General features: G+C 40.3%; 2 long non-coding RNA genes across 2 annotated transcripts in view; one reads left to right on the forward strand and one right to left on the reverse strand.

The window, feature by feature from the left end:
- Positions 1-1,047: 1,047 nt before the first annotated feature.
- On the forward strand, positions 1,048-26,586 carry LOC311434430. Its single transcript, XR_014691484.1, has 5 exons — positions 1,048-1,529; positions 4,829-4,921; positions 6,495-6,663; positions 6,964-7,056; positions 26,453-26,586. It is a non-coding gene; the product is annotated as an uncharacterized lncRNA (long non-coding RNA).
- Positions 4,900-26,719, reverse strand: part of LOC311434427 — a 452,952-nt gene continuing 431,132 nt past the window's right edge. The window contains exons 16-18 of the long non-coding RNA XR_014691476.1: positions 26,154-26,197; positions 24,360-24,524; positions 4,900-5,146 (exon numbers count right to left, since the gene is read on the reverse strand). This is a non-coding gene — a long non-coding RNA (uncharacterized lncRNA). The remainder of the gene's footprint in view (positions 5,147-24,359; positions 24,525-26,153; positions 26,198-26,719) is intronic.

The following is a 26,719-nucleotide window of genomic DNA, read 5'->3' on the forward strand; positions in this document are numbered from 1 at the left end:
CATCAGGCTGCACTGCTTTCGGCCAGGGCTGCTAACGCACGGCCTTGCCCAGGAGGGCACTCAGCAGCCAACACATCCATTTAGAAAAATGATTTTGTGGTACCAGTGAAACAACTTATGGAAGAAGGAAAAAGCTGGTGCTTAAAAACCCTGCTGTGTATTCAGAAAACAGCCTGAAGTGGCTGGGCACTGATACAGAGCAGGTAAGTGCTTTCTTTTTTTGCAACCCAAACTGTACACGAGGCTGGTAGCTTGATTAGACACTACAGATTGATGAAGCAAGCGAGCTCACAAACTGTGCTCTGTGAACCACAGCTATGGACAGAGCTGCTCTGCTCAGTGTCCATGTAAAGGTGGTCTGTCTGACAGAAAACTTGCCTTGACTCTCAGGAAATTATACCATCATTCAAAGAAAAAAAAAGTTCATCATTTTTCTGCTCTCCTATTAATTCAAATGTCATACTTCTTTTAATTCACATATTCCCAAATAAGATGTAATTAAAACAGGTATTTTAGGGTAGCTGTTTTTAATTTTCTTCTAGCTGTGTTTCAATTTCTGTTGTTGCTTCACTGCTGATTTTACTTTCACAATTGATTGGAAAGGTTTATTCTTCCTTTAACGTTAATCTTTAAATACTCGCTCGCAACAGGGGCTCTCAGATGCTTATTATGTTGTACTACGTGATGAGAAACAGTCTGCAGTGCTGGATCTGGTGGATGATCCCCTCGCACTATATCTGTCTCCACACAGGGACATATGCTTTCAGTATGTTGCTACTTGTCTTACTTCATCATTTTTCTAATTTTCATTACAAACGCACCAGATATCACAAGGCACCATATACAGCCATCAAGAACAGATTGTTTCCTTGATAGCTGTACCAAATGCTCACGTGGCTTTGGCACAGTAACTTACTGAACAATGCCACCACTCAGAAGGCTTTTCTTCCCTGTGAGTATGCATTAGGAGTGAATTCAGGCACACGGGAGCTGTATTATTAACCTGCCGTGTCATCATATTCCAGTGATTTCCTGTTTCCCGTCATCAAATGTGCATCATGCTGACTAAAATGCAAACTGGAAAGTTTAACACAAGTAGCACAAAAGAGCGTTACCTGGAGCTAGTTAAAAAAGAGCAGGAAAAAGAATGGTTGCCATCATTAAGTCTCCCGTAACATTGTTCACTTGTGATAACATGGCACATCTTTTCATTTCATTTTCCTCGGGATGATGTCTACCATAATTTATTAAGAATATCACAACAAATTTGGAGAAAAAAGCAAATGAAATTCATTATTTTACGTACTTCTCTATCAAACCACCTGGCTTAATAACACATGCATCTCAACCACTCTCGGTTTAGGGCCAGAATTGCCCTGATCCTGACCAGGAAGAAATGAGGTGCAGGGCAGCAGCTGCTGAGCCTCCAGCTCAGGGCAGCACTCGGCCTCCTCCTCAGCAGTGGTCAGGGAGGGGGCACCACGCAGCAGCCTGAGGGCAAAATGGGGAAAGACCAGCCACCAGTGGAGGTAAGAGGTAACACATTTCTAAAAGTTAGTTAAAAGATAGCTTTGTGTTCTAACTGAATTTACGGTACAAAGAGTAAGAGACGTATTAAGAATTGTTGTTTGTCTTAGCATTTATTTGTTTCCCTTTATTGCATTGTCTCAAATGGCAATTTCAAAGGCAAAATGCCATTCTACATTAAAACCTTGGTCACCCAACAGTCCAAACTCTTCCCTGGGGTGACTTTCATAGAGTTGTGCTAGGAATTAATTTGATTGAATAGAGACAGGTTAAAAAAAAAATCATCAACAACACAACAGAACAAGAACAACAAAAGGAAAACAAAAATAACCAAAGGTCTGAGGTCTGTTACCTCACAGTCATACCTTTCTGCAACTCCTCCAAGATCTACCCTTCCTTGGGAGTGGTTTGGCAAGGTGAGACCCGGTAGGAAGGTGATGCTCCCTGCCCTGAGAAAGGCCTTCTGTTTGTTTCGGCAGTGGCCGGTTCATTTGCCTTGTAGGTGAGTTCACCAAGTGAAAGTTGAGCCGTGTTTCCCTTTAATTTCCATAGGTCTGTATGGATATGAGCTTATCCCTTTCTTTTGTTTGAAAAAGTGATAGCCCTGCCATCTGAGTCTGAAGTGTAACTACTACCAGGTCCCGTCAGGCAATCCCCGTTATCCCTGGGGCACAGGGACGGGAGTGGAGGGGAAGGAGCTCACAGCTCCTCGCCAGAGACACGAGCTACAAGCAGCAACCTTCCCACTCAAGCAAATACCAGGCTGGATGGAGGGCAAGGGTGCAGGTGAAAAAAAAAAAAAAAACAGCTTCATTTCTCAAGCATTTTTTTCCCTTGAGATTTTGTTGGTGGGCGGATTGTTCCAGGTGAAGAGGCTTGCCTCCCCTGCGACTGAGCCAAGCCAACCAAGCAACGTGCCAAGGCAAATAGGAAGGCATTTATCTCATAGCTGAAGCTTTCCTAAACACCACAGGAACTCAAGAACTTCTTCCTCACAGTCATTGAAGAAGAATTTGTCTGCAACCAGAAATAAACCAAGTAATTGTTGCAGAATTCCCTTCCCAATTCCTACATAGCCGTAGTTTCGGTAAATGTGATCTTCACAACGAGCTCGTGGAACCACCTGATGGGAACAGTCCCCAGGATGTTTCACCACACCAAGGAAGCATGTATTTTATTTGTGTCATCCCAACAAACTGCTGTCTAACCTGTGAAAGACACATAAAGACTTTATAGCTCTGATTCACTGTTCTATAGCAAGAAAGTGCCCCTCCCCACTCCACCCCCCTTTTTTCCCCCCTTTTTTTGACAGCCTGGAGCGGCTGCCACTTGGGGTTTTGGAGGTTTTGCCTTTGACCACAGCATGTGGGAAGAACAGTGGGGCATTAGAATCTAAAAGCGTAGAATAACATGGCTTAAACTCTTTTAGGTGTGTAATGCACATCGGGGAAAAGAATTATTTAAAGCAGGGTAAGAAGTTGGCTGTTTGTTATTTCAATGATCACAAGAAAATCTGTGGTTTCTGTAAAGAACGAATGCTCCAGCACAGTTAATACAAGGGCTGGTGAACACTGCAAGAATGAACGTTGCTTTCTGTAAATATTACAGCTTCTTCTAGCAGCATGAGGTAGTTCATCTGTCTTTCATCCCTGCAGAGGCACTTTAACGTAATACATGCTAAAAGGTCAAATTTGCTCATTTGTTTGCCATTATGTAGGGCCTTGCAGTTCTTTTGTTTTGTAAATGCAACAGTCTAAATAACTCATAAGAGCAGAGACGCCAGCTGTCGGTGCCACAGCCAGGTAAGTCCTGATTCATGACAGCCTTCTCTTGCTGGAAGACCACAAAGGATGTAGCAGCGTGCTGACTACGCTGCGCTGCGGTATGTGCTGGAGGCTCGTTGGCATTTCAGAACACATCTGGCAGCTGAAGACAAGAATAGAGTAGGCAGAGAAACAATATTGATCAAAGAGAGTTTTGCACTTGACATAACCTGGAAAGTGCACCTTAGGTGCCTAATTAGGATTTAACCATGCAGAAATTATATTGGAAAAAAAATTACTGACAGCATATCTAAAAATAGGAAGACTGCACCTCTTGTAGGAGCAAGTTTGGGGCTGTCAGGCATAGCACAAATCAATGAGGTGATACCATAGGCTGCTGGTGTATCAGAAGAGCTGTTGTTACTCACTGCCTCCTGTGGAACCTGACAGCATAGATTTGGGTGTCAGCTGGTCCCGAAGATACCTCAGAATAACTGGGAGAATGTAAAGGAAAAGGTAATTTCCAGCTGCCAGGATCGATTAGCACAGTTGGACTGCAAGCTTGCAGCAACTGTAATAGCATCCAGGTTTTGTCAAGTTTGTGTCTATTTGCATACAGATTTGACAATGTAATTGTCTACTGACATAAGGCACGTTGAAAGAAAGGTAGTCAATTCAAAGAAAAGAGTTCTTACAATCTGCTACTGTATTTCAGTAGAAATGAGGCTGTGCCATTTTGCAGCAGCAGTTGACTTTATTCATAGAGCATACCTGGCCAACCACAAGTCTTGGAACCAAAATTAGACTGTTGCTTGCAACGCAGACCCAAAATAAACCCACTGAACTGAGGGAAGCACAGCTCTCTGATAAGTCAGCACCTAGCAGTGTTTTACATAAAAAAGAATAATTTCCAAGTGAGGTAAGCATGAAGAAAATGAATGCAAGCATTGTACTCTTCACACTTTTTATTTATTTTTTTTTTTTCCAGCAGACTGTAAGAACTCCTGAGGTTGGACTTGATGATCTTGAGGTCTCTTCCAACCTAGACAATTCTGTGATTCTGTGAACTGCTCACATTTTACTAGCTGCCCCATTACACATTGGTATGCCACATAAATGCAGGACTCGGACTTCAGGCCGGCAGCCCACCCCTGCTGGCAGCAGCAGCAAGGTGCTCTTTAATACTGACTGCAGTGGAATTGGGATTTATGGCCATCATGACTGCGTCTGAAAAATTTCCTCTGCTTGCCTGCCCTACTTTTCTGTTTTGTTGTAATTTTAAAGCCTCAGCATCAGGCTGATTTTGAAGGCATTTAGCAGCAAAGGAATTGTGTTTGATTGGAAAATACGGTGGGGGAGAGAAAAACAATTTGGAGCTTGATAGTTAATTGTTTTTCATGAAATTCTGTCCTAAGTTATGTTGTCTGTTAGAATTGGAACATTAGTCCAAGATAAAGTGAAAAGAAACAGGTCAATAATCATATTTTGGAAAGATTAGCAAATCTGGGAATACAAAACTTATTTCTGTTTCATTTAAGGCTTCCTGATACAGTATCAAAAATTCACCCACCAAAAATAACAAACCAAACCATCAGCAAAAACAAACAGACAAGAAAACAGCATCCCTTCTGGTAAGTGTCCTGGGGCCCTTGTTTTGTTACACACGGTGGTGGTAAGCAGTGCTCCCATGACTCCTGGACGGTTTCTTAGGCCCGGTGGGAAGGTGGCAGTGAGGTGGTGCTCGCAGCAGCAGACCTGGCAGGAATGCCAGCGCTGTCCTGGCCCTGCCGAGGCCAGCGGAGCTGCCTGAGGCTGGCTGTGAAGCAGGGCAGAGTCCTCGGGTGGCAGTGTGTTTCCTGGAGAGGGCAGAAGTAAATTGCTTTAAGAAGCTGTGCCAAGTGCCGCTGGCAACGGTTTTCCACAGATAAAGTGGTGAGAGCCAAATTTAAAGATGAATTAGATGCGTTGGACCCATCTCTTACTTAAAAGTAATGACCCATCTGTGTCTTGGCAACACCTTGATGAGCATTTTGACTGGTTACATGATGAAGATGCTAACGGTAACATAAACCAGCAGAATCTCTTACAGCAGAGTACTGGAGATAGTGTCTTTTGCTGTGTTCCCCCTTCATTTTAAATATCACTCCTGTCCCGTCACACTAGAGATGTCAAATAAATGACAGGCAGGAGTTGAAAAGAAAATCTAAAGCCAGACTAGGAATAAGTGTTAATTAAAACAGGATTTGGAATAATCATGAAGTTCTCCTTTCATATCCGTTACGTCTAAAACTTCATCTAAGACCCATTTTGGTTTGATTTACATGGCTCCTTGTAATGGTTCTGGTGGATATTGTGCTGTGAGAAAGTGTCTGAAAGGCAATCTATCTGCAATAAGGCTTTGTCACTTGTCTTAAGTCACTGAGTGCTCTGCTGCACTGCCATCGCTATCCTGAGCTCACAAATGTGACATTAACATATGTATGCTGAAAATTATGGCTTATGACTTGGAAATAAGCCATAATAATAACTTGTCTGTGTTATACAATACCCATCTATTGACAGTCAGGGGAATGAAAGCTACTGATGCACCCCAAAACACATTTCTTTTCCTTTGAATTAGCTAGTAGTTTTCAGAAGTGGTTGACACTCTTTACTTTTAGCAAAAAGAACCACATTAATATTTACAGTATTGCTCATGAGAACGTATCTAATTGGGTGCTGAGTAGCAATTGATACAAAATTGATGTGATTTTTAAGCTTGTACATAGATATCTAGAGAGATACAGCTATTTTGGAGTGATGTGCAGGTGTATGCATAGCTATCTGTGTGTGTGTATGATACCTCCAAGACTCATTCCTAGTCTCTCAATATTTAATAGGAGTTATGCAATTTCACATCAGCCTTGAAGTTTCCTTTGATCTGAGAGAGTTGCTGCTACTTGTTGCAAATTATTTTGGAAGCTCTGTGAGCTATGCATATCAAGCTATGATAACTCCTGTTTTTTTAATATCATTAAAATGTTTAAGCCCTCAAGATCTGTTAAGCCGGTGTTTTGGTTTCTGCAAATTAAATCCCCTTGAAAAAGCTAATTTAGCAACTGAAGCAGATCATCATAGAAAGCATTAAGACCATAAGCAGTAATAACAAACAATAATGTTAAAATGTAGTCACCGGTTTCCCTTGTGATTTGTTTTGTTTTACAGTTTCTGCATAACATCGTCTACCCAAGACAAACAACCTCACAAAGGGCCAGATTTACCTCCTTGCTGGCATCTGCTATGGCAGCAGCAATGATGGAGAAGACAAAATTGTTGTCCACTGATGGTGCCTCAGTGACTGGTGCTGGATGGAGTTCCTGGCAAGCTGCTTCTGGTGGGAACCAATTTGTTTGCTTGCTTGCTTGTTTGTTTTGTTTACCACCTCCCAATATGGGCTTCAAGTGGAGGTCCAAAACCAAAATATAGTGACTAAATCTGGTATCTATAGTTCATCTTTAGTTTTATAGCTACTGCTGTAGTTTAATAGCAAGCTGGGAGCTAGAATATAAATACTGTCATTTGCTACCTGAAACACACATACCTTGATAGAGTAATTTACTTCTACAGGACTATAGTTGGACATATTCTTTTAAAAATAAGTGAACTGATTGAATGATTCCCTGTCTCCTTGTAGGAAAGTCTCACAGTACCAGTTTTGGGTTGAACAATGTGCTCCAGCGAGCAACACCCCACCACAGACATGACTGGAGTGAGAAGCTTTACCAAGGTAGGAAAAAAAAACAAACAACCCTTTTACCTAGGTTAGGAAGGGAGGGGAGACTTCAGTACCTAAGTCTCATTTTACCGGGGGTTTAGCCAGAAAAGGATGAGGGACCAACCAAACAAATATGAAGCACAGGAAACAGCATTTCCTAATCAAAATATTGAGGATTTGTGGGAAAAATACTGCAGATTTTCACCGCAGAATTTTACAAGAAAATTCTCCAAAGTGTTTATTGGGTGGAGTTAGCAGATTACGTCTTTTGGTGTTTTCAGTACTGGGAGGACTGAAATGAAGGCATGTGAGATTCATGGCAGTTAAAATTCCTGCAGTATAAACAAACCCATCCAATCTGCGAGCATTTCAGTTTGCTTTGTTTTGTTTTCAAAATTGTTGGTGCTATCCAAAACATTGCATTGGAGGATAACGACACTGCCATTCATCTACTTCAGGCATACCGATCACAGCAAATGGGAAAATTTGCAATTTTTAGGATTGTTAACATTTTTTCTGGGCTTCCCTAATTTTGTGCAGAGTCAAGGTGTGGGTGTTTATAAAATAGTAGCGACATTAAGATGCAACACGTAACTTTTTCTGTAATACAAACTCTGTACATTGTGCCTGAATGACAGAAATCAGGGGAATGAAACCAATGGCTTCTCTTTTTTAAAACAGTCCCTCACTGGTGATTCTGGGGAATTCATAACTCCCAAGCATAGACCATTAAAAAAAAAATAAGACAAACATATTTTAGGTGGGTTCTACCATGAACACTTAGGTTATTTTCATTCTGATTTTCTCATTTTAAAAATTAGAACATTGTCTTTCAAACATATCTGAGATCCCAGGCTTGTTTGTGTTGGATTTTGCTATTGCTCTTGGGGAGAGTTTTGGCCCCCTGTTTCAGCTGCTTTGGAGTGCTGCTTTGGGGTCTGGTGCAAGTGATTTTTACTGCCACAGGAAAGGAAAGCATATTTGTTTAGCGAACTGTGATGGAGAACAGACTCACTGTTTCCTGATTTTTGAAATACAAATTCAAACAACACAGATTTGTCCTTGGCCCAGGGATGTGTGACAGCAAGCTAAACGTAAGGTAAGTGAAGGCAAACGTAACTGATCCCAAATATCAGCTGTCTGTTGTATGTGCAGCACTTTGGAAATTCATATCTATCTGGATATGTATATAAAAAAAATAAAAACTTATATAAAAATAAAAATTGTGAACTCTGCTTCAACATAACACAATTCTAAAAACACTCATTTGGGGTTTTAAAAAACCCCACGTGTAATTCTGAAATTAGGCTTTTTTCCACTTGTTTTCCTGTTACCCTTCTTCTGTTAAACTGCCTGTTAAATGATGCCTGTTAAACTAACAATGTCCTCAATTGTAATGACTGCTTTGCTGAAAAGGAAAAATTTTCTCCATCTACTTGTGAAGGGGACTCAGTTGTCACTCGGTGGTGCAGTCATCTCTCTTTGCAGCCCCTTTATTCTGGTGGTTAGTACCCAGCATCTCGTCATCACATTTTATTGTATTCCGGTGCACTCCGTGGATCCCACATTAAGAGGTGTGGCTGTAGCCTTTTTAAAGATTCTAAATTTTCATTATATTGTAAAAAATTGCAGGCATTTTACAGCATTTTAATGCAGGCTTAATTGGGTGTGCAAAATGCAAGTGTAATTACAGTTGTGGAAGAAGCTCTACACAAATAGTTTGGCTATTTAGAGGCATAATTATCCATATTGCATTCACAAGAATAGTAACTATATATGTAAATCAGTCAAAATGCTTTCTAAATAGCCTATTCTAGTCATCCTAACCTTTTGCGTTACATAACCACAATGAAGAACCTCGAGAATAGCATCTACAAATGCAGCTTTCTTTGCTGAGTCTTTCTGTGGGAAACTGAGAAAAAGCATACTACCTTCTTGGGTTTAAAAAATAAAATAAAACAATAAAAAAAAAAAAAAAAGCCTGAAAATGCAGCAGTGCCTTTTGCGTTACAAGAGCTGGAACATCAAGAAGGTCCTCTGAGACCACAGGAGCTCCTGTTCAGATGCAGGTCTGAGGAGGTGGCACAGGACTGACCAAGCCTGAGGGGAGGAAGCTATGGGACGAATGTGCTGAGTAACATGGGGCAATGAAAGCTTTAGATCCATTCAGTTTTCCTGAAATGATGAAAAACGCATGTTTTTACTCATCCTGTACTGTACTGCTGTGAGAGCAGAACTCCTCCGTGCACAAAGATCTAAGATTTACTGATGAAAATGGAAGTTTTACAGCATTTTAGAGAACATAGGTACAGACGGAAGCCTATTTGACATACAAATAATGATTTTTTTTCATTTTTTTCACTGATGTTCCTGTTTCTGTATTTTACACTTTTATCATATTCTGGAGTAGTTCTGGAAAGCGTCTTTACCATGTTTCCTGCAGCTTTTTGCAAACCAACACTTTTAAAGTAAGGTTTTATAATCCAAGCAGAAGAGAATACCAGTCTGGTGATGGCTGGGGATAAATTCTTTGCTGCAGTGAAGGCAGCAAGGTTCTATTCACAATTGTCATGAAATTGAAACATTGCTTCAGATTTATTTTAGTTGTTTCAAGTCTTCATATTGGGTCAAATTTATATCTCATATGCAAGCATTCCAGCTTAAGAATCCCCCTTGGAACCAGAATTTTCCTGTTCAGACCCATCACTGGAATAAATTCATTGATAAACTAGCTTGTGTTCTGCAAATGCTGACATAACCATGCTCTAATGCACAGCAGTAGGTAGAGCAGAGCATCTCTCTCACTTTCTTACTGTCTGATTAATATTCTGAATAATGCAGGTTTCTATCTATGGCCTTTTCTTGTCAATTTGTTTCTTGTTAATATTCCCAGTCAAACCACCTTCCTTGCTTCTACATTCTACTTTTACATTTGAGCTCAAAATGAGAAATATGCCTTTTTTAAAAACACAAAATTATTACACAATACATTAAGGACAGTACCTGCTTTTTAGGAGGGCTAGAAAAAAATTGCCAATTCTGAGCTGAAGCTTTTTTTGTTGTTGTTTTTTTTTGTCCCCCTACCTTCCCCCCCAAAAAAGCCCACAAACAAGGAAAATCCCAGCAACAACTAACTGCCCTTTCTGTTCCCCCCAGAACTTCACGTTTCAAAAAATGGTTCTGTTTTCATTAGAAAATGTTTTACTTGCATCCGAAATGGAGCAGCTTTTGGGTGTCTCCCTATATTTTTAACTTAAAATACTTCAAACTAACCCCAAACCCAAAGCAGCGGCTAAAGTACTCTTTTTCTCAGTTTCGAGCCATTTTTTAAAAAAAGCCATTTTTTTAAAGCCATTATTAAAAAAAAAAAAATCATTTATCAGATAATCATTTTTTGAAATAAGTTAAAAGTCTGTTTACCATCAAAAAAAATTAACATTTTCTATCCAACTCAATTTATGAATTGACATAGTAACAATAACGTAATACAGAAGCCTGTGTAAGTATAACCATCTGCCCTGATACTTTTAAATTATTAATGGAATTTATTAAAACTTCAAGCACTATTTATAGCTGTACTCCAGATTTAATATACAGGCTAGCAAGATGATGAGATAGTTGATGGCATTTTTTATTTTTTGCAAGTTTTTTTTTGATTTTTTGCATGTTTTAAGAAGAAATTCCCAAAGACTTCATTGTTTTTCTTAAAGTTTCCCACTCTGCAGGTTCTTTTTTCTGTTTGAGTTTTTGAATCTTTTTTAAGTTTAAGGCATAGCCCACTTACCTTAACAGAATACATCCCTTTTGTCTAAGCCAAATTATATCTTTGTGTACGAGTACACAATTCAAAAAAATTGCACTACTTTTAAACTTATATCTCTTTGAAAGGTCTTAACCAAAGAATATAATTCAAATACAATTTCCACCAAAGGACCTAATTAAAAATATGCATTTATTAACATGGCTTGACCAGCTTCAACCAGGGGACTGTGGGTATTCAGCTGAGGGTGGGGAATGTGCAGGTGTTTGTGTGCCACTTGTTTGCTCAATGAGACCCCAGCTTGCATGTTAAGACATAAACAGACAATTAAGCCTGGAAGAGGAAATTTTGGCACAGTGGAAATTTCTTTACTGGTAAAAAACCAAACTGCTTTTTACCTCCAAATACATATAACGATGGCAATAAAGAAGTTAGAATAGTCATGCAATCTATTACTCTGAAATCATCACTTATTTGCCACTAATGGAGTCATTGTGCTGCTCTCTGGCTGTATGCAACAAAGCGCACGGTATCGCAGCTGCATAAAGGAGCCGTGTTTTCTGTTTGTATAAGCCTTAGCTATAACATTCAATTATCAAACAATACTAAAAATAGGAGGAAAAGAACATTCCTGCCTATAATATTCATTGGTTAAATCAGAGGATGTGGTGACTGCAAATTTTAAGAACACTTTGAATGTATCTATTTTTTTATTTTCTGTAGGCCTTTGTTTTGAATATATCTTTTTTTTTTTTTTTTTTTTTTAATGTTTATTTTCTGTGGGCCTTATTCTGATATTCCAGTGATGTAAATTCACTGATTGCATTAGGCAGATTTATAATAAAAATAGTGCAATTAGATGAAGGCCCAATAGCCAAAGAAGTGTTAAAATCTTCAGAGAATGACTAAATGATCCATTATGTTTTGGCAACTGCAAACTCATTTCCTACCTGCTGTTCGTTTTGTGGTCGCTATGAACCAATTATTTCAGATAATGTGGGAAACAGTCCATTTATGAGAATCCATCAAGAAATCATTATTCCACTAGAAGCAGTGTGCTTTTTTAAACAGAATTCGAGAGTATGGATTCAAAAATATTTTCTCACTCAGGGCAGGGGTGATAAGGAGGAAGGGGCTGGGCTGGAGGGCTAGAGCCATGTTCTCTGGAGTTTTTACTGAGCAGTTTTCTCATCTGAAATGCACCAGATGAGGGTATATGTAGTACAGGATACAGCAATTTATTCCATCTCCAGGCACAGGGTATGGCAGCAATGTCAGGAGCCTGAAAGTGCAGCAGCTCTGGCTGTTACATCTGATACATGTATTTATTTATCTGGCTATATTTAATGTCTATGCATATTTATCAAGCTTCAAACTGCCTCACTGCCCTGCACCAGGCATATACTCTTTGTTAATGCTACATGCTGGAAAAAAACAATACATAAAAAGTTATATAAATTAAAGCTCCCATTAGTTGCTACTTAAAGAAGGCTCAGCATGTTCCTACAAAAATCTGAGACAATCTCATTATTGCTATTTCTCTTTTTTTTTTTGCTGTAGCTTCATGATGCCTCTGCCAGAGGTTGGTCGTGGCTCCCTTGCGTTAAGCTCAATATGAGCATGGCAAATGAGGATTTTTCCCAGTATCCTCACCAAAGGCACAAACAAACGAGGAAGCAAACCCCAAGCTTACATGCGGGCCTTAGTTTGCCCATGACAGACATCCTGTTCGACCTGTGCATCTTTCCTTCGGGAGCACAGCAAAGCTTGTGGATGGCAGAAAAGCCAAATGCCCGTGTTAAAGGTGCACCTGTGTTATGCAAAACCAGTGAGAGTGACAAGGCTTGTCCAGTGCTCTCGGCATTTGTTCCTTTGTGCTGCTGGCTTTCTTTCTCTCAGGCTTTAATGTAAGGAACTGCACGCTGTAATACTGAAAATGCTTTCCCTACTTTACCCAGGATCTGTTGCTTCAATGGGCCAATTCTCCATAGGCTCCCCTCTCACACTTGCAGCAAAGACAAGGTTTGCCCCAGGCTGACTTGCCAGGGTGGATCTGGTACCTTCCCACTCTCAAACGAGTGCGTACAGTGAATAATTACTGACCTTTTTTTCCCCATACCTCAGTGCAGGGATGAATACACCGGGTTGCCTCCTGGAGGAACTCCTTTCTAAACTACACTAACCCATGACCAGAATAAATGATTACAGACCTCTCTGTGCCACTGAGGGCTTTAATCAGTACAAAGTGGCACTGCCAGAAGCCTTCCTGATGGTAAATCAAGGCAATGCAGCAACTCAGTCTTTCACTGCCGCTGTTATTAAATGAAAGCTCACTGGGATTTTTTTAGGTTACTGCTTCCTGATTCTGCAATTTGAGCAGCTGGAGGAACCAGCTGTGCCCTGGGGCAGTGGCTGAAGGGAGCATAGCAGCTGACCTCTGGATGTGTGCAGGGTGTCAGGTGCCGCACACAGACCACTGTGGTTTTGAGGCCTAGGGACTTAACATGGTTAGGGGTCTGCCTCATGCTAGCACAAACCCTAAATAAAAGTGACCTGTAAAGCCTCAACGGAATCACATGGGAAACCAAATAATTATACAGTAAGAAACAGGCTGGTGTACCTTTTTTCTAGAGAAATCGACTGTTCGGCATAAATAGCTGTAATGCTACTCAAAACGGGATTATGTTGTCCACTCTTCTGGAAGAAATGCAGCAGCAAAGCAAGAAAATGAAAAATTCAGTGATGACTGCACATCTTCCCCAAAGCGTTATCTCAGAAAGGGCAACACATAAGCCCCTAAAGGCTCTTTTTGTGCAAGAAAAGAGGGACTGCCGTGCGGCTGGGGAAAACAGGGTTCTTCACCTACCCTTGCGCTGATCAGAAAGATCAAACCCTAGTACCTGGAACGCTGTGGTTCCTTGTACATTTGTTTTTCCTTCTTGTAAATTGGTTCTTTGGACAGAAGAAAAGAAGATGGATCTATGTGCTTTCTTTTGCTTATATCTATCATTTGCTCTTTACTATTTTTAGAAAAAAATATTCTAAATTCCTTTATATTGGATACTTTGAGCCGTATCTTGCTTGCATCAGATACTAGAAAATCCTATCCTAAAAATGCTCTACCCATTCCACAGCAAGTTACTGTGGATAACTCAGCTGTAATTTGGCATGAACTTGGAGGCCCAGCATGGCTTGGGCCAGGAGCCCCTGCAGGGGGTGCGTGGTGCCAGGGGGGCACTGACACCCAGGCAGGGCCGTCAGTGCCCTCCAAGCCCCGGCACCACCCCAGTTACACCATGCTTTCCTCAGACACCAAACCCAATTCTTGTTAGGGACACCCAGCTGAATCCACAGATTTCACACATCTACTCAGCTGCAACAAGAGATGTATACACAAGTAAAACAAGAAATTAAACTTGGCTTAGGACAGTTCACCTTCCCCTTTACTTATTTTTGTTTTAGATAAAATAAATGTAAACCTCCTTACTTACTTTAGTGTTCTTCACAAAAACTTCATTTTCTGTGGATATGAATTAATTATTTTTTTTCCAAAAAAGCTCCTTTATGAAAAGGTTTAAAGAACACAATTACTGTGGAAGAAACCCTACAGAACGTGAATACCAGTTTTGTGCAGATTAAGAGACAGTATTTCCTGAAGAAATAAGCTACAGTTCCAAATACAGTGGATTTTGGTGCTTTTTTTTTCTCTATTTCAGAGTACCGCTAACAACTTTTCTATCTGCAGACGCGGGTAAGGAAACCAAGAGCAGCAGGGCTTGCGTGTCACCAGCACTCTGTGATGCGTTCAGCACAAGATTTATAGCACTTGCAAGCCGTAAATGTGGCCTAGGTCAGCAACAAAAATTTTCCAACCTCTCCATTGAGAGAAAAACTCCCTATTGAGCTTTGTGAACAAGTGAACAGTCCTTGTTTGCAGCCCCTCAGAAAGAATCGCTCTACAAGTAGAATATATTGCAGAAATGTCATGCAAATGCTAAAAGGGACCACGAGACAGATGGTTCAAGACTTCTTTTGGAGTTGGCCAGACCATCTTTAACAAGAAAACATTTTTCTGAAGGCTGGAGTGTTTCACTCAACATTCCCCAGTTTTCTTGAGTCCAGGCTGCTTTGATGTAGCAGGTTACAGGAAAGTTTCCTGGTGCTCTCTGCAAAGCAGTTCTAGCTCAGGTCTCTCCTTGATTCTGGGTTGTGCATCTCATCTTGGGCCACCTTCTTGTGGCAAGACTGAGACTCTGCTCAGCACCCCGATCACTGCAGCAGAAAGGCTGTGGCAAGTCAGATCCCCACATTAATTCCTCCCAGACTTATCTACCATTGCTTGACCCAAAGAGCTCTTCCGAAATCAAGGCACTGCCACTGCCACCTGAGAGCCGGCCTTAAACCATTCCTTTTCAGCCCAACACAGAACAGAGCCACGGAAGAAAAAAGGTCAGTTTTGGTTCTAGTTTGTAATCTCCAGGCAAATGCTGGATGTTTCCCCCTTTCCATGATGCAAGCTGTTATTTTTGTCAGGCTGTGGAAGAGCTAAATTCGCTTGCTGGCAGGGCAAGGTCAGTAACATAATTTCCCTGGACATCTTAACCCCAAACTGTTACCTGGAGCACACCGCGGAGCTGTTACGACATCTGGAGCAAAAATGCATTCACCTCAGGCCTGTCGCGGCGTTCAGCCTGGCAGTGTCCTCACCAGCTGGTTCCTTCCAGCTGGCTGCCCTTTCCCTGCAGAACAAGCTAGCTTTATTGCTGAGAGGCAGACGTATGGGTTGGGTATTGCACTGACATGTCCAAAAGCAAGGGCAGAAACTTTCCATAAATGCTTCAGGTCATCACTCAGGATGAGCAGAAGGGAACAAACTTTATTTTGAAAGAAGTCCAGAAAAGATGGCACAGCTCACACTGCTTCAGCGGTGAGGTAGCTCATACTGGGCTCCTCTGAATATGTGATGGGTGCCCAGCTCACCTAAATACTGCCATTTGGGGAGAAAATACTACTCTCAGTCTGTTTGGGCCTCGCAGTGGAGGTACCGGCGTCTCTTCATCTCTGCGACCTGAATGCAATGACCTGTTAAGCCAGTGGTATAAAGCAATCTCTGAATTTGGCCTTTCCCGTGAGGACTTCATATGCTAGTGTCTTTTTATTTCAGGAACAACACTGTTCATAAATCAGTTCTCTCCTAGAGGACTTGGGGAAAATACAATATTATCTCAATTAAACAAAAGTGTTTTTCTGCAGATCTATCACTCCAAATGGAACAGACTGACAGCCACATCAATGTACGTCCTGTAATTCAGAAAATGCATTCAAAAATGTTTCATCCAGATTAAAACCCTATTCCTCCTGCCAGCGTCATTTTCAATTTATGGCTGGGGAAAAGCAGGGGGCTGCAACTAGCTATTACTGATTAGTCACCCATGTTCTTTTCTCTTTGTTTATCTCACACCAACAACGTTGGGTATCTGATCCAAACGCTCGCTGGAATGCTACACAAAATGTTGGTGCATTGATAAATGCCTGTTTTTTTAACTTCTGGGCAAGTCAGTCTAGTACAAAGATGGGTGACGGAAAGGCTAACCATATATAACATGATTTCAGAGAGCAGGTGGATGGATAATTCGCAACACAGATTGTAAACCCTTGTGCCATTTTAATATGTCATTATAGTAATGGGAGATTTATGCTAGCAATACTTGCAGGTTTTTGCCAAAAGCACACATTGCCTAGATTGAGGCTATTGATGTAGTGCTCTCATCATTTAAGGTGCATTAGAGACACTATAAGAAGAGAAATGTGGAGAGGGACATTGGGATGCTATTAGTGAGTTGCATATGAAATTAAATGGGAAATGAGCAAAACTCCATCTCATCGTAGCACAAAACTTCTGTCTCTGCATGAAAATAAAATCATTCTTATTCCACTTGTAAGCCATATGCTGGTAATTTGCACAGCACTGAGTGGTATTATTCATTCAACGTGGCTAATATTATTTATAGCATTTTGAAAAAAGCCTATTTAATTGCCCATAGGTAGCATAATCTCTCTAGTAAATATCTCCCAAATGGAGACCTGGACAACATGAACTGTGCAGTACTCTGCTGATGGCCCGTGCTATAAAGGTCCCTGTAGTCTGTATATGGATATGCGAGGATTTGGAGTCCAACCACATTTCAGATGGGGTGAGATGAAAGTTCACGCATTAGACAGTAACAGTATAGTTGGCTGGAAAGTTATGGTTTTTATCAGAGGGAACCATGCCATATGTGTCTGATTTAAAAAAAAAAAATATCCAAACCTAAATCCTAAACAGACAAATGAAGCTTAAAAGTTTTGAGTTTTTTACAAAGCAAACAAACAAACAAACAAAGTCCACCAGATAGGAAGAAAGAGAAAGAAGGAAAAAGGAAAGAAGAAAAAAAAAAGGAAAAGGAAAAAGGCAAGAGCAAAACCTGTTACTTGGCCAAATACTGCAGCCCTATACGTCCCAGTATCACTCCAGTCCTATAATAGAGACACGTCTCCAGTTACCTGTATGATATTTTCAAACAACCTCAGAGGAGCACATGCTCTTAGCTACAGGTAGGCAAGAGTCATTTTGCGTTATATTGTCTTTTTTTACACTGTATTCATGCACATTATTTTCTCACAAATTAGCAAAGCCACAGAATTACTGGGAGAGGTTGTGCAAAGTACTTTTCCCTGAGCAGTGAGTAGTTTCAGTAACGTATCTGTCAAATGAGAGGCATTTCCTCTTGCGTAGTGCTGCACAAAAAGAGGTTCAAGGAGAGAATAAGACAGAAAAAAAAGCTTGCTGTTTGTATCATAAGCATTACTTTCCCCCAACAAAAGCAGAACTTTGGCAAAAGTCAAATCCACCCGAGAGAGCTGGTGTTAGAGTAATAAAGGCAAATTTTGCAAAGGAAAATTTGGATCCTGGCCTAAACAAGTTGAATATGAGTTTTAAAGGTACATTGTAAGTCATCTGATGGATGGTCCAGTGAGAGCAAGAACAACCTGGCTGCTTTGGCTCTGAATTTGGCTCTGGAGAGCTGGGTTTCGTTCACAGCTCAGTCACAGGCTAAAATATTGGACAGGTGTGTGCCCTATTTTCCCTTCTGTAACAAGGGATTATTTCTTCAGTACTTCACACTGGTGAGAAGACAGAATCCATTAACCTCTGTGTGTTCTCACATACTCTGATCACAAAGGTCATATATAAATTACCCTGTAAGAGTAACTAGTTGTTTTAGTGGGTTAGTGTAAGTGTTAACACACCATGGAATATTGGACTTAAAATCAGCAGCTGGTGAGAAATTCAGAAAATCCCCCCTTTCCTTCCCAAGCCCCGCCATTAAACATTTGCTTGTTTGCATTTGATTATGTCACAAAATTTTGCATTGCAGTTTTAAGTCCCGATCCATAGTTCTCTTTAATTACAATTCATTGTGATTTTGATCGCTCTCAATTCCTGCAGACATTTTGCTACTTGTCAACAAACACAACAGAAAAGGACTTTTGAAACTATGCATCAAGTCTGCAGGTGTCAGAAAGCAGCCGAAGCACTGAAGTGGGAGGCGTGCGGCACTGTTAAAGGGGGGCATTTGCGCACTGAAGTACACGGAGATATTGATCCAGAAATCCCGCAAGCATCAGTTTTGGCAGCAGCTCCTCTACATAGGTGTTTAAGCAGGTTAGACAGATTGTCTCCTGGCAAGTGGAGGGCGGTACTGAGACTCAGGCTAAAATTTATTCAACACTAACAGGTGAACCTGAGTTTCTACCTGCCAGTTTCTCACCAGTCTCCTTTTTAAATACAAAGAGTTGAAATCCAAAACTCTTAATCTAATTAAACATCGAGCTTTTGTGGACTCGTCTGTATCTCTGCTGTACTTTTTACAGTTAGGCAATTTCTGTGAATGGGTCAAATTAAAATATGAAGCAGCATGCAGTGTGTCCAAACATGAAACAGAAGTATCTGCACATGTTTTTTTTTGTGTGTGTGTGTTTTGTTGTTGTTGCTGTTTTGTTCTTTGCTTGTTTGTTTTTCAAGTACCACAGGGAGAAAAGGCAAGAAAAGTGCTTAAAAAATGTTATTAAACACTTTTATTCTAATAATGATATCCTGTGTGGGAGTAACCATGTATTTTGCTGTGCTCTTTTCTGGCTCCCAGCAATGACCTCCTTCCAATTTCCCAATTCTGCCTTTCTGAAAAAGAATGGTCCTTGAGTATGTTTCTGCTCATTGCTATGGCTCGTGCCCAGAGAGCAGAGGCTATTACAAACTCCGGTTGTCTGTGGAGGCTTACACTGAATCAAACAAAATCATACCTTTCTTTGCATTAAAATATCAACCTTTGTTAAAGATAAACATGACACTGCTTCCCAAACCCTGGAGAAGCTCTGAAGACATTCTGAGAGTTGCATGGGAAATCTGAAAAGATGTACATGGGAAATTGCCTTTACAGCTATAGAGATGAAGCATACACATTCAGTTTTCCACGTAACTGCAGCTTGCAGTGAAACAGCCCTGTGTTGTTGTCCCAATCTCATTGTAACTATTACCCACACTCCTCCTGATGCTCCATATTAACCTGCAGTACATTTAGGTACAGACATTTAGATTTTCAAGCACATTATTTTCCAGTTTAAACCAATGAAGTCTCTAACCTGAATTACTACTGTTGCTCCTTATGATTTTTAATGTCTTACAGTTATTTTTTTTTTCTGATAGCACCAGTCACAACATTGCCCATCATGGGATAAGACAATTCCATTTTTATTAAAAAGAAAATATTTAAAGATGTCATGCAAAGATTGAAATGATGTATGCAAAAAGCTGAACATCCCAACATCTATTGTTTCTTAAAAGCATGTGAGTTTTTGATGCTTCAGTTACAGTGATTTAATGCTTGGAAGTAGAGGGACTGATGAAGATGCCAGCCCAGAGCCTAGCTCTAGGGTTTGCTGTAACCAGAACAGTGAGTGTACTTTTCTACTTTTTTTTCTTTTTTTTTTTTTCTTTTTTTTTGGCTGCTTTTGGTCTCTATTGGGATGGGGTGCGGAGATATTTTTAACCAAAAACCCTTTTGCTGTGAATAACTACTGAACTAACACAATTTAGTCATCTTTCCCTATACAGCAGTTACCCAGGGGGAAAACAAAATAAAAATTTAAAAGCCCACACAGGAAGGAAGGCAAATGAATGAAGTGTCCCAGCTGTAGGTCCTGCAGCATTTGTACTTGGGCTGTGTGTCTCATGCACCAGTGCTGGTGCTTGGCCATCAGTCCTGTTTGCCTCAAACCAGGAAGTGTTAGCAAAAAAATACATGGGACAGGGATTTGTTACAAGGTTCTCGCTGGCCTTAAAATATTTTCATCCCAACTAAGTACCTGCTGTCCACGTGAACAAGTAAAATTCTCAATGAAATGCAGACCACACAGTAGAAGTTGTGAAAGAAACTGGATTCACTGGATTATGATGCCACGTGTTGATTATACGTGTTGATTATTGCAACCTGCTGATTTCCCTCCACCTGCACAAGCCTTAAAATTCATGCTGTCCTTCATGGTCACATTACCATGATGGCACTGCCATTTTGGACATAGAAATGGATTTGCTACCTGAGTCAAAGCTTAAGCCACACTCTTTTATAAATCTAGATACCAAAAAAAAAAAAAAAAAAAAAAAAAAGCTTCAAAAGGACTTTGTTGGTAGGTTACTTCAATTTTTTCTTCACATTGATAGCTGAAATACTCAATGGCAGATCTAGTCGAAATGCATAAATACAACATTTCTCAACATTTCTCAGTACTGCTCACTGAGAATATACAGTGAATATTTTGAAACTAATTCCTCTTGCTGTTTTCTTGATTCATGAATCTTAACATATTGGGCACTAGCTACTAAATCCCAGTCTCTTTAAAATTCAGCAGGAGTTTTTATTATTGACCTCGGTAAAGCTGGGATTTCAATTGCATTTTAGGGAGGTCACCAGTTCCATATTTAAAGTCAACTGGAGTTGGACTACACTGTCCCAGAGCAGCTGAACTGCTGAGCTGCCTTCAGTTTGTGCTAGCCTGAACGACAGCTCATGTTTTCAGATAGGTCTCCAGCCCACACAAATTACAGCTTCTCCATAGCTTGTATATGAACAGCTTTCAGATCTTGGTTTTGGTAAGCATTATGGAATGAGATGCAGATTTGATCCTATCCCTGACTTTTTTTTTCCTTTACTTTGGTCACAGCTCTATGCATAATTTTTAGAGAGACTCAAACTGATGACCTTCAAATGAGGTACCCAAATGAGGTTACACAGCTGAGACTGATTACTTTTCTCGTCAGGATACCTGTCATGGTAGTTTTGGTGATCTCTAGACATCTATTTCTCTACTTGTTTTCCAAATAATAGGAGAAATGGACCACACAACAGAATGATAAAGGAAGTTAAATTAAAAAAAAAAAAAGAGAGAGAGAAGCATGAGGTGTTTTACTACAAAATGCCTTGGATCTGAGCAACATGCTGATGAATTTAGACAACCATCTTATCCTGCACCTTGTGATGATGGTTCAAACTGAACTGAAGGTTGAAAGTGAATCTTCCAGATTTTGTGAGAGGTCTACTTGACTGAACTTTTTTCCTGATGAACTGTTGGGGAGCAGAGCATCCACTACTGGAAATGTACTCTTCATCTGATAATAACAATCAATAGCTAGTGAGAGCACTCAGATAAAGAAAGAGCCTAAAGCTGGTCTCATGCTGGCACAGCGTACAGCCAGACAAAAAGCTAGCCTGAACCTGAGGAGTACAGACACCGCTGAAAACAGCACACACACAGGGCCATCAGCTAAAAAGGATTTTTTCCCCCCCTAAGTCCTCCCAGGCTCAAAACCAGCTCAACTGAAAAGTGAAATTATATAGAGTAGCTCAAATTCTGCTGTCCCATCCAGAATAGCAAAAGACAATACTGGGAAGAAACAGAATGATCACTTTAGCAACACAAGTTACGAAGCAATTGAACCCTCCCTCTGCTCTGCATGCAGATATCGATACTCGAAGAAGAATAAATGTAACTGAATGTGGTGGTATGGTCTGTCCTGGAGGTTTATTTCCATGGTCCCACTGAGCCTCTGGGGACATATTAAGGAGTAATGGCAGATGCATGCATTTGACTTGCTGCAATGATTCCAGCAGCTGGAGAGATGTGTAAGGACTGCAAGAGTCAATTCTGTAATGGTAAGGCGCAGTTGACTAAACTGGATAGTTCTGGGAACTGAGCTTGTTTATATGATTTTAAGTGGTTTTAAAAATTCAATATTAGCAGGTAATAGTTATACAGTTATGAGTTCAATTAACAATCTGGACAGCTTTTTTAGTACAGACTGCTTAAATCTAAATAAAATGATTGAATCCTATTTGTTCCAACACCCATACACAATTCTTTTTTTCTTTTTTTTTTTTAAACTACTTTTGCAAAGCCACTTATTTTAAATATCTGACTTCTATACACACTGATACTCCTCTCAGGAGACTAACTAGAAGAAAAATAAGCAGTGACATTACTCTTACAGTGGATCCAATCTCTGAACTCAGTGCAGTGCTGCCAGTATTTTTGGCAGAGAACTCCAAAAAGATGGTGCCTGAAGTTGCGGAGCCAAGAGGTGAAGAGAGCAGCAGGTGTTGCAGCAGAGCTGACCTGCTCTCAGGAGGCAATCCACTTTGAGGACACCCACTGGCTCAGGCTGGTGATAACTGAAAATGCGAAGTGCCTAAATCGTGTAACCTGATGTGGTGCCAGGAGATTAATAAATATGATGACGTAGATCTGCTGCTCCCTGTCGCTGTGACTCTATCACAAAGTACAAATTCATCTAAACCAGAACTGCGGTGCAGTCATCAATATTCTGAGGTGTTTTCAGAGCTGAGTATTTATTTCAGAGACTTTCCCCTCCCGAACAGGGTATTGGTTCCCTGGTCCTTTTTAGAAATTAGCTAAGTTCCATCCCAAGCAAAGAACTTATCCCCAAACCTTTATTAACCTCATAGGAAAATATTAATCAGTGTCTTCTGCAAGCTCCTATGAACTCACTCTGTCATTTCTCTAGTAGCCTTCTAGAAAATATTGGAAGGCACATCCACACATACCCTTCAAAACTCAAACCTGCTGTTTGATTAAAAGAAGAAAAAAAACAGGAGTTTGCAGAGAAAGAAAGAACATCTTTGTTTGTTGACAGCAATAAAATGTAACTTGTCACCAGAGTTGATATGCTGTATTAATGGCTCTTTTGTGAAACCACAGAGCTGAATGTTATAAATATTGATGTGATCACACTGCTTCTGGAAGTGTGTGATAGATGATTTTTTTAACATGAATACAGAATTGTCTTCAGTGTTTCTACAACTTGGAATTCCAATATCCTCTTTTAATTGGAAGCCATTGCGCTCACCACCAGGAACAATTTATGCTGCTGATCCTGCAGACAGAGAAGGGAAAAATATTCCTACCTACATCTGATAGCCCCAGCTGTCAGCATCTGTAAGGAACAAAACTGAGGGACAGATCTCCGAATGAGCTGCGGTGCTTCTGTGTGTTGTTGGGCTTCTTTACTTTTTGGTATATAAATGTCCTGATGCTCACAGTGCCAGCTTGGTTGCCGTGGTTACTTGTGAGCCAGCCTCTCCTGCTGTCTGAGGAGCCTGGGTCTCCTCTGTACTGGATCTGCCCACATGGGCCTTGCCTTAAACAGCTCAGCAGAGACCAGGGGATTAAATATCACAAATCAGCATCTGACCCTCAATATGCATTTATGGGGAAAAGGATGTAACAACATTCCTGATTCTTCTACAGAGATGAAAAAAAGTATCACCTTACCCTCACCAGGCTTTAAAAAATGCTTAAAAATTCCTTCTACATGACAAATGTTCAATTCTTTTGAGGAAGGTGAGGCCAGAGAGACTGTGTTTGATATAAATGCTCAAGTTTCCCTTAAGAGCTCCCAAACCAATGTACCACTTCATGTGCACTTCAAACTGCTGCTCCCATATTCAGGGAGCTCAAGCTGGTTCTATCCCAGCACACACTGTAGGGTGACAGGGAAGTGAGGCTTGCTGAAAAAGTGCATGCGCCAAAAGAAAGTCAATTTAAATCCAGGAGAGACAGAGCTGAAAAGGTAATGCATGTGAACAACTAGCACCTGCTGCTGCCATGAAGGGACTAAATTAAAAAATAAAGAACATTAATTTTAGATAGCATCTAAAGCAATATGGGATTTCAACGCCCTATTGTGCAGAGACTGCATTAGGAAAGAGTAAGAGACTCCTTTTCCTACAGTCCTGTACAGGCACAAGCCTCTCTAAAGTCAGTGGCACTGTCACAAGCCAAAAAAAAACACACCCCAAAACCAAACCAAACCAAACAACAACAGAAAACCCTTATTCAACTTCAAACATTTGAAGAATAGGAGAAGAACAGGAGGAAAGAAACAATTTCCTCCTCAGTTTGCAGATCGGAACCATGGCACAGATAGCTGGTCGTGACTCACCTTTTTTTCTAACAAGCCCTTCTGCTGAACAGTGCAGTGAGCACTCAGAATTGGATGGCAGGGATAGAGACATATGGCATCATCCAGCAGAACTGCAGCGTGGTGGCTCCGGTATCAACTACGGGTCCACAGAATGCCCTGATGTGAATTGCATTAGTCCTGTCACTGATGAAAAACAAAGAAAAAAAAAAAAAGAAATAAGCCAAGGAGGTGAATATGAGAACTAATTCTACAGGAAATTCTAAAAAAAAACATGAGCAGTGTTGGCCTGTCCAACTGTACGGTATCACAGCAGACTGTGAAGGTCACAACCAATTTGGGGGTCTATGATTACTGCTTTTAAACAGATAAACTCTAGCTTATAATTCAGCCAGGGTAACATACACTGTTTTGAAAAGATAAAAAGCACAATGATAAAAAGGAGTCTTCCATTTGTGAGATGCCATTTCCCAGCTTGCAAGTGGGACACTGAAAGATGAAGTGATTTGGTCAGGTTCATAGGGGAATTTGTAACAGGGCTGGAGACTGAGACCACAACACCTGATTGCTTCACTGATATTTGAGCTGCAAGAGCGAATGCTCCAACTGACGTGACTTGTAAAAGAGCAGGGATAACAGATCTGTAGCATACAGGGAAAATAAAAGGCAAAATACGTTCCAAAGTATTTACAGCATAAGAAATGATAGCAACACATTTCAGGTGTTGATGGGCGTTGGCTTTATATAGGGGCAACATAACTTCTCAGCAATCTGTATTAGGGAGTATGGCTATCAAAATTAACAGATGACACAGACTGAACAGGCTTGCTGTGCAAGGGGATTTAGCACCAAACAAAAGGAAAAATGCAGAACATTAAGCAAAAGTACTTAACAGACAGGAAAGACTGTATAAAATATTTTGGCTTTTCTACATTTAGGACAGAGGAATGTGCTCTGTCCTGAATGTAGAAAGTTAAGTACCAGCTACTTTTCATGCTTTAGCTATAATAACTCACATAATTTACATTTAATGCTAATATAATGCTATATACTAGAGATGGAGACTGTCATGGCATGAGAGAGGCATGGAAAACAAACATGTTCACAATAGAATTTGGAGACCGTGACCAAGATTAGGAACCGTGGTCTAAATGGTTTCACCTTAGTAACAAGAAACACTAGAAACTGGTGTCAAATGAAAGAGTCCGTATTGTAATTTCATTGATATCTAAAATATATTCTCAATTTAAGATACACTTTGAATAGCAGGAGGCAGAATCCAACCATAGTTTAAATGGTAAAGTCAAGTTATTTTGTCTTCTCTGTGGATATTACGAAACGTTTGTTGCCTAAAGTGGGTGAATTTGTCTAAGAAGCTGTATAGTAGAATACATATATAGTATACATGTATAATATAATATAGTATAATACATATAGTATAAATGGCAAAGTCTTGCTTAACTACAAGACAAAGGTAAAAAAGTGGCATTTGCAGAATAGCAGCAGTAAAGAAAAAGGCACTCTGGGTCCAAAAAAATATGAGTTTTCTGAAATTCATCTTCAGGTAATATTATTGAAATCCATATTCAGGACTTAATCCCAGGATGCTGTTCTCCAAATGTTAGTGTAATGTAAGAATAAAAGACCAGAACTGTTAATAGGTGCATACTTTAAAGAAGAGTCTGCAGAGATGTAACAGATAAGTACAGAGGGGGAAAATGCCAGAAAACAAACTCCTTGACCTACTTCCCAAACAGAGAAAACAGGCACAAGGCAGTGTTTCAAAAATTCAGGAATATTCTAACACGGACTTACCTGCAGCTATCCTCCACCCAGCAGTTGAGCTCTGTGCAGTAAATCTTGGCAGTGTTGTATTGTTCATTTTTACAGAATTCATATAAAGAAATTAATACATGTTATTCAGACAAAAGCCGTGCCACACATTTACAGGAATGTTGTGGATTTGAGAACAGGGCACAGAAGTAAATAAATAGCATAGCCCCCGATGCTACCTCTGCAGCACAGCTCCACAGACCAACACATTTAACCAACGGCAGCAAGGACAGGAAGACAGATAAACGCATCTTTATTTCAAAATTTCTTCTGTCTTGTAGGCTGAAACAGCACCTAGGAGCTACAGTTAACTCTGAGAGGCGATCCCCATTGGCCCAGGATTTTGTGACTTGGTTTGTCGGACTCGGAGATGTGGATTTTAATCAGATTCATGATAAGCGAGCACCAAGCTTACTGAGTGGTAAAGTAAAACAGCAGCTTTCAGAGCTGGAACCATTATTTCAGCTACGCCAAATTTATATGACATTTAAAACCTGAACGTTTGTTTCCCGTAGTTTATGAGTTTTGGGATAGCACGATCCTGGAAG

The sequence above is a fragment of the Aythya ferina genome (genome assembly GCF_964211825.1).
Source record: "Aythya ferina genome assembly, chromosome: 3".
Lineage (NCBI taxonomy): Eukaryota > Metazoa > Chordata > Aves > Anseriformes > Anatidae > Aythya > Aythya ferina.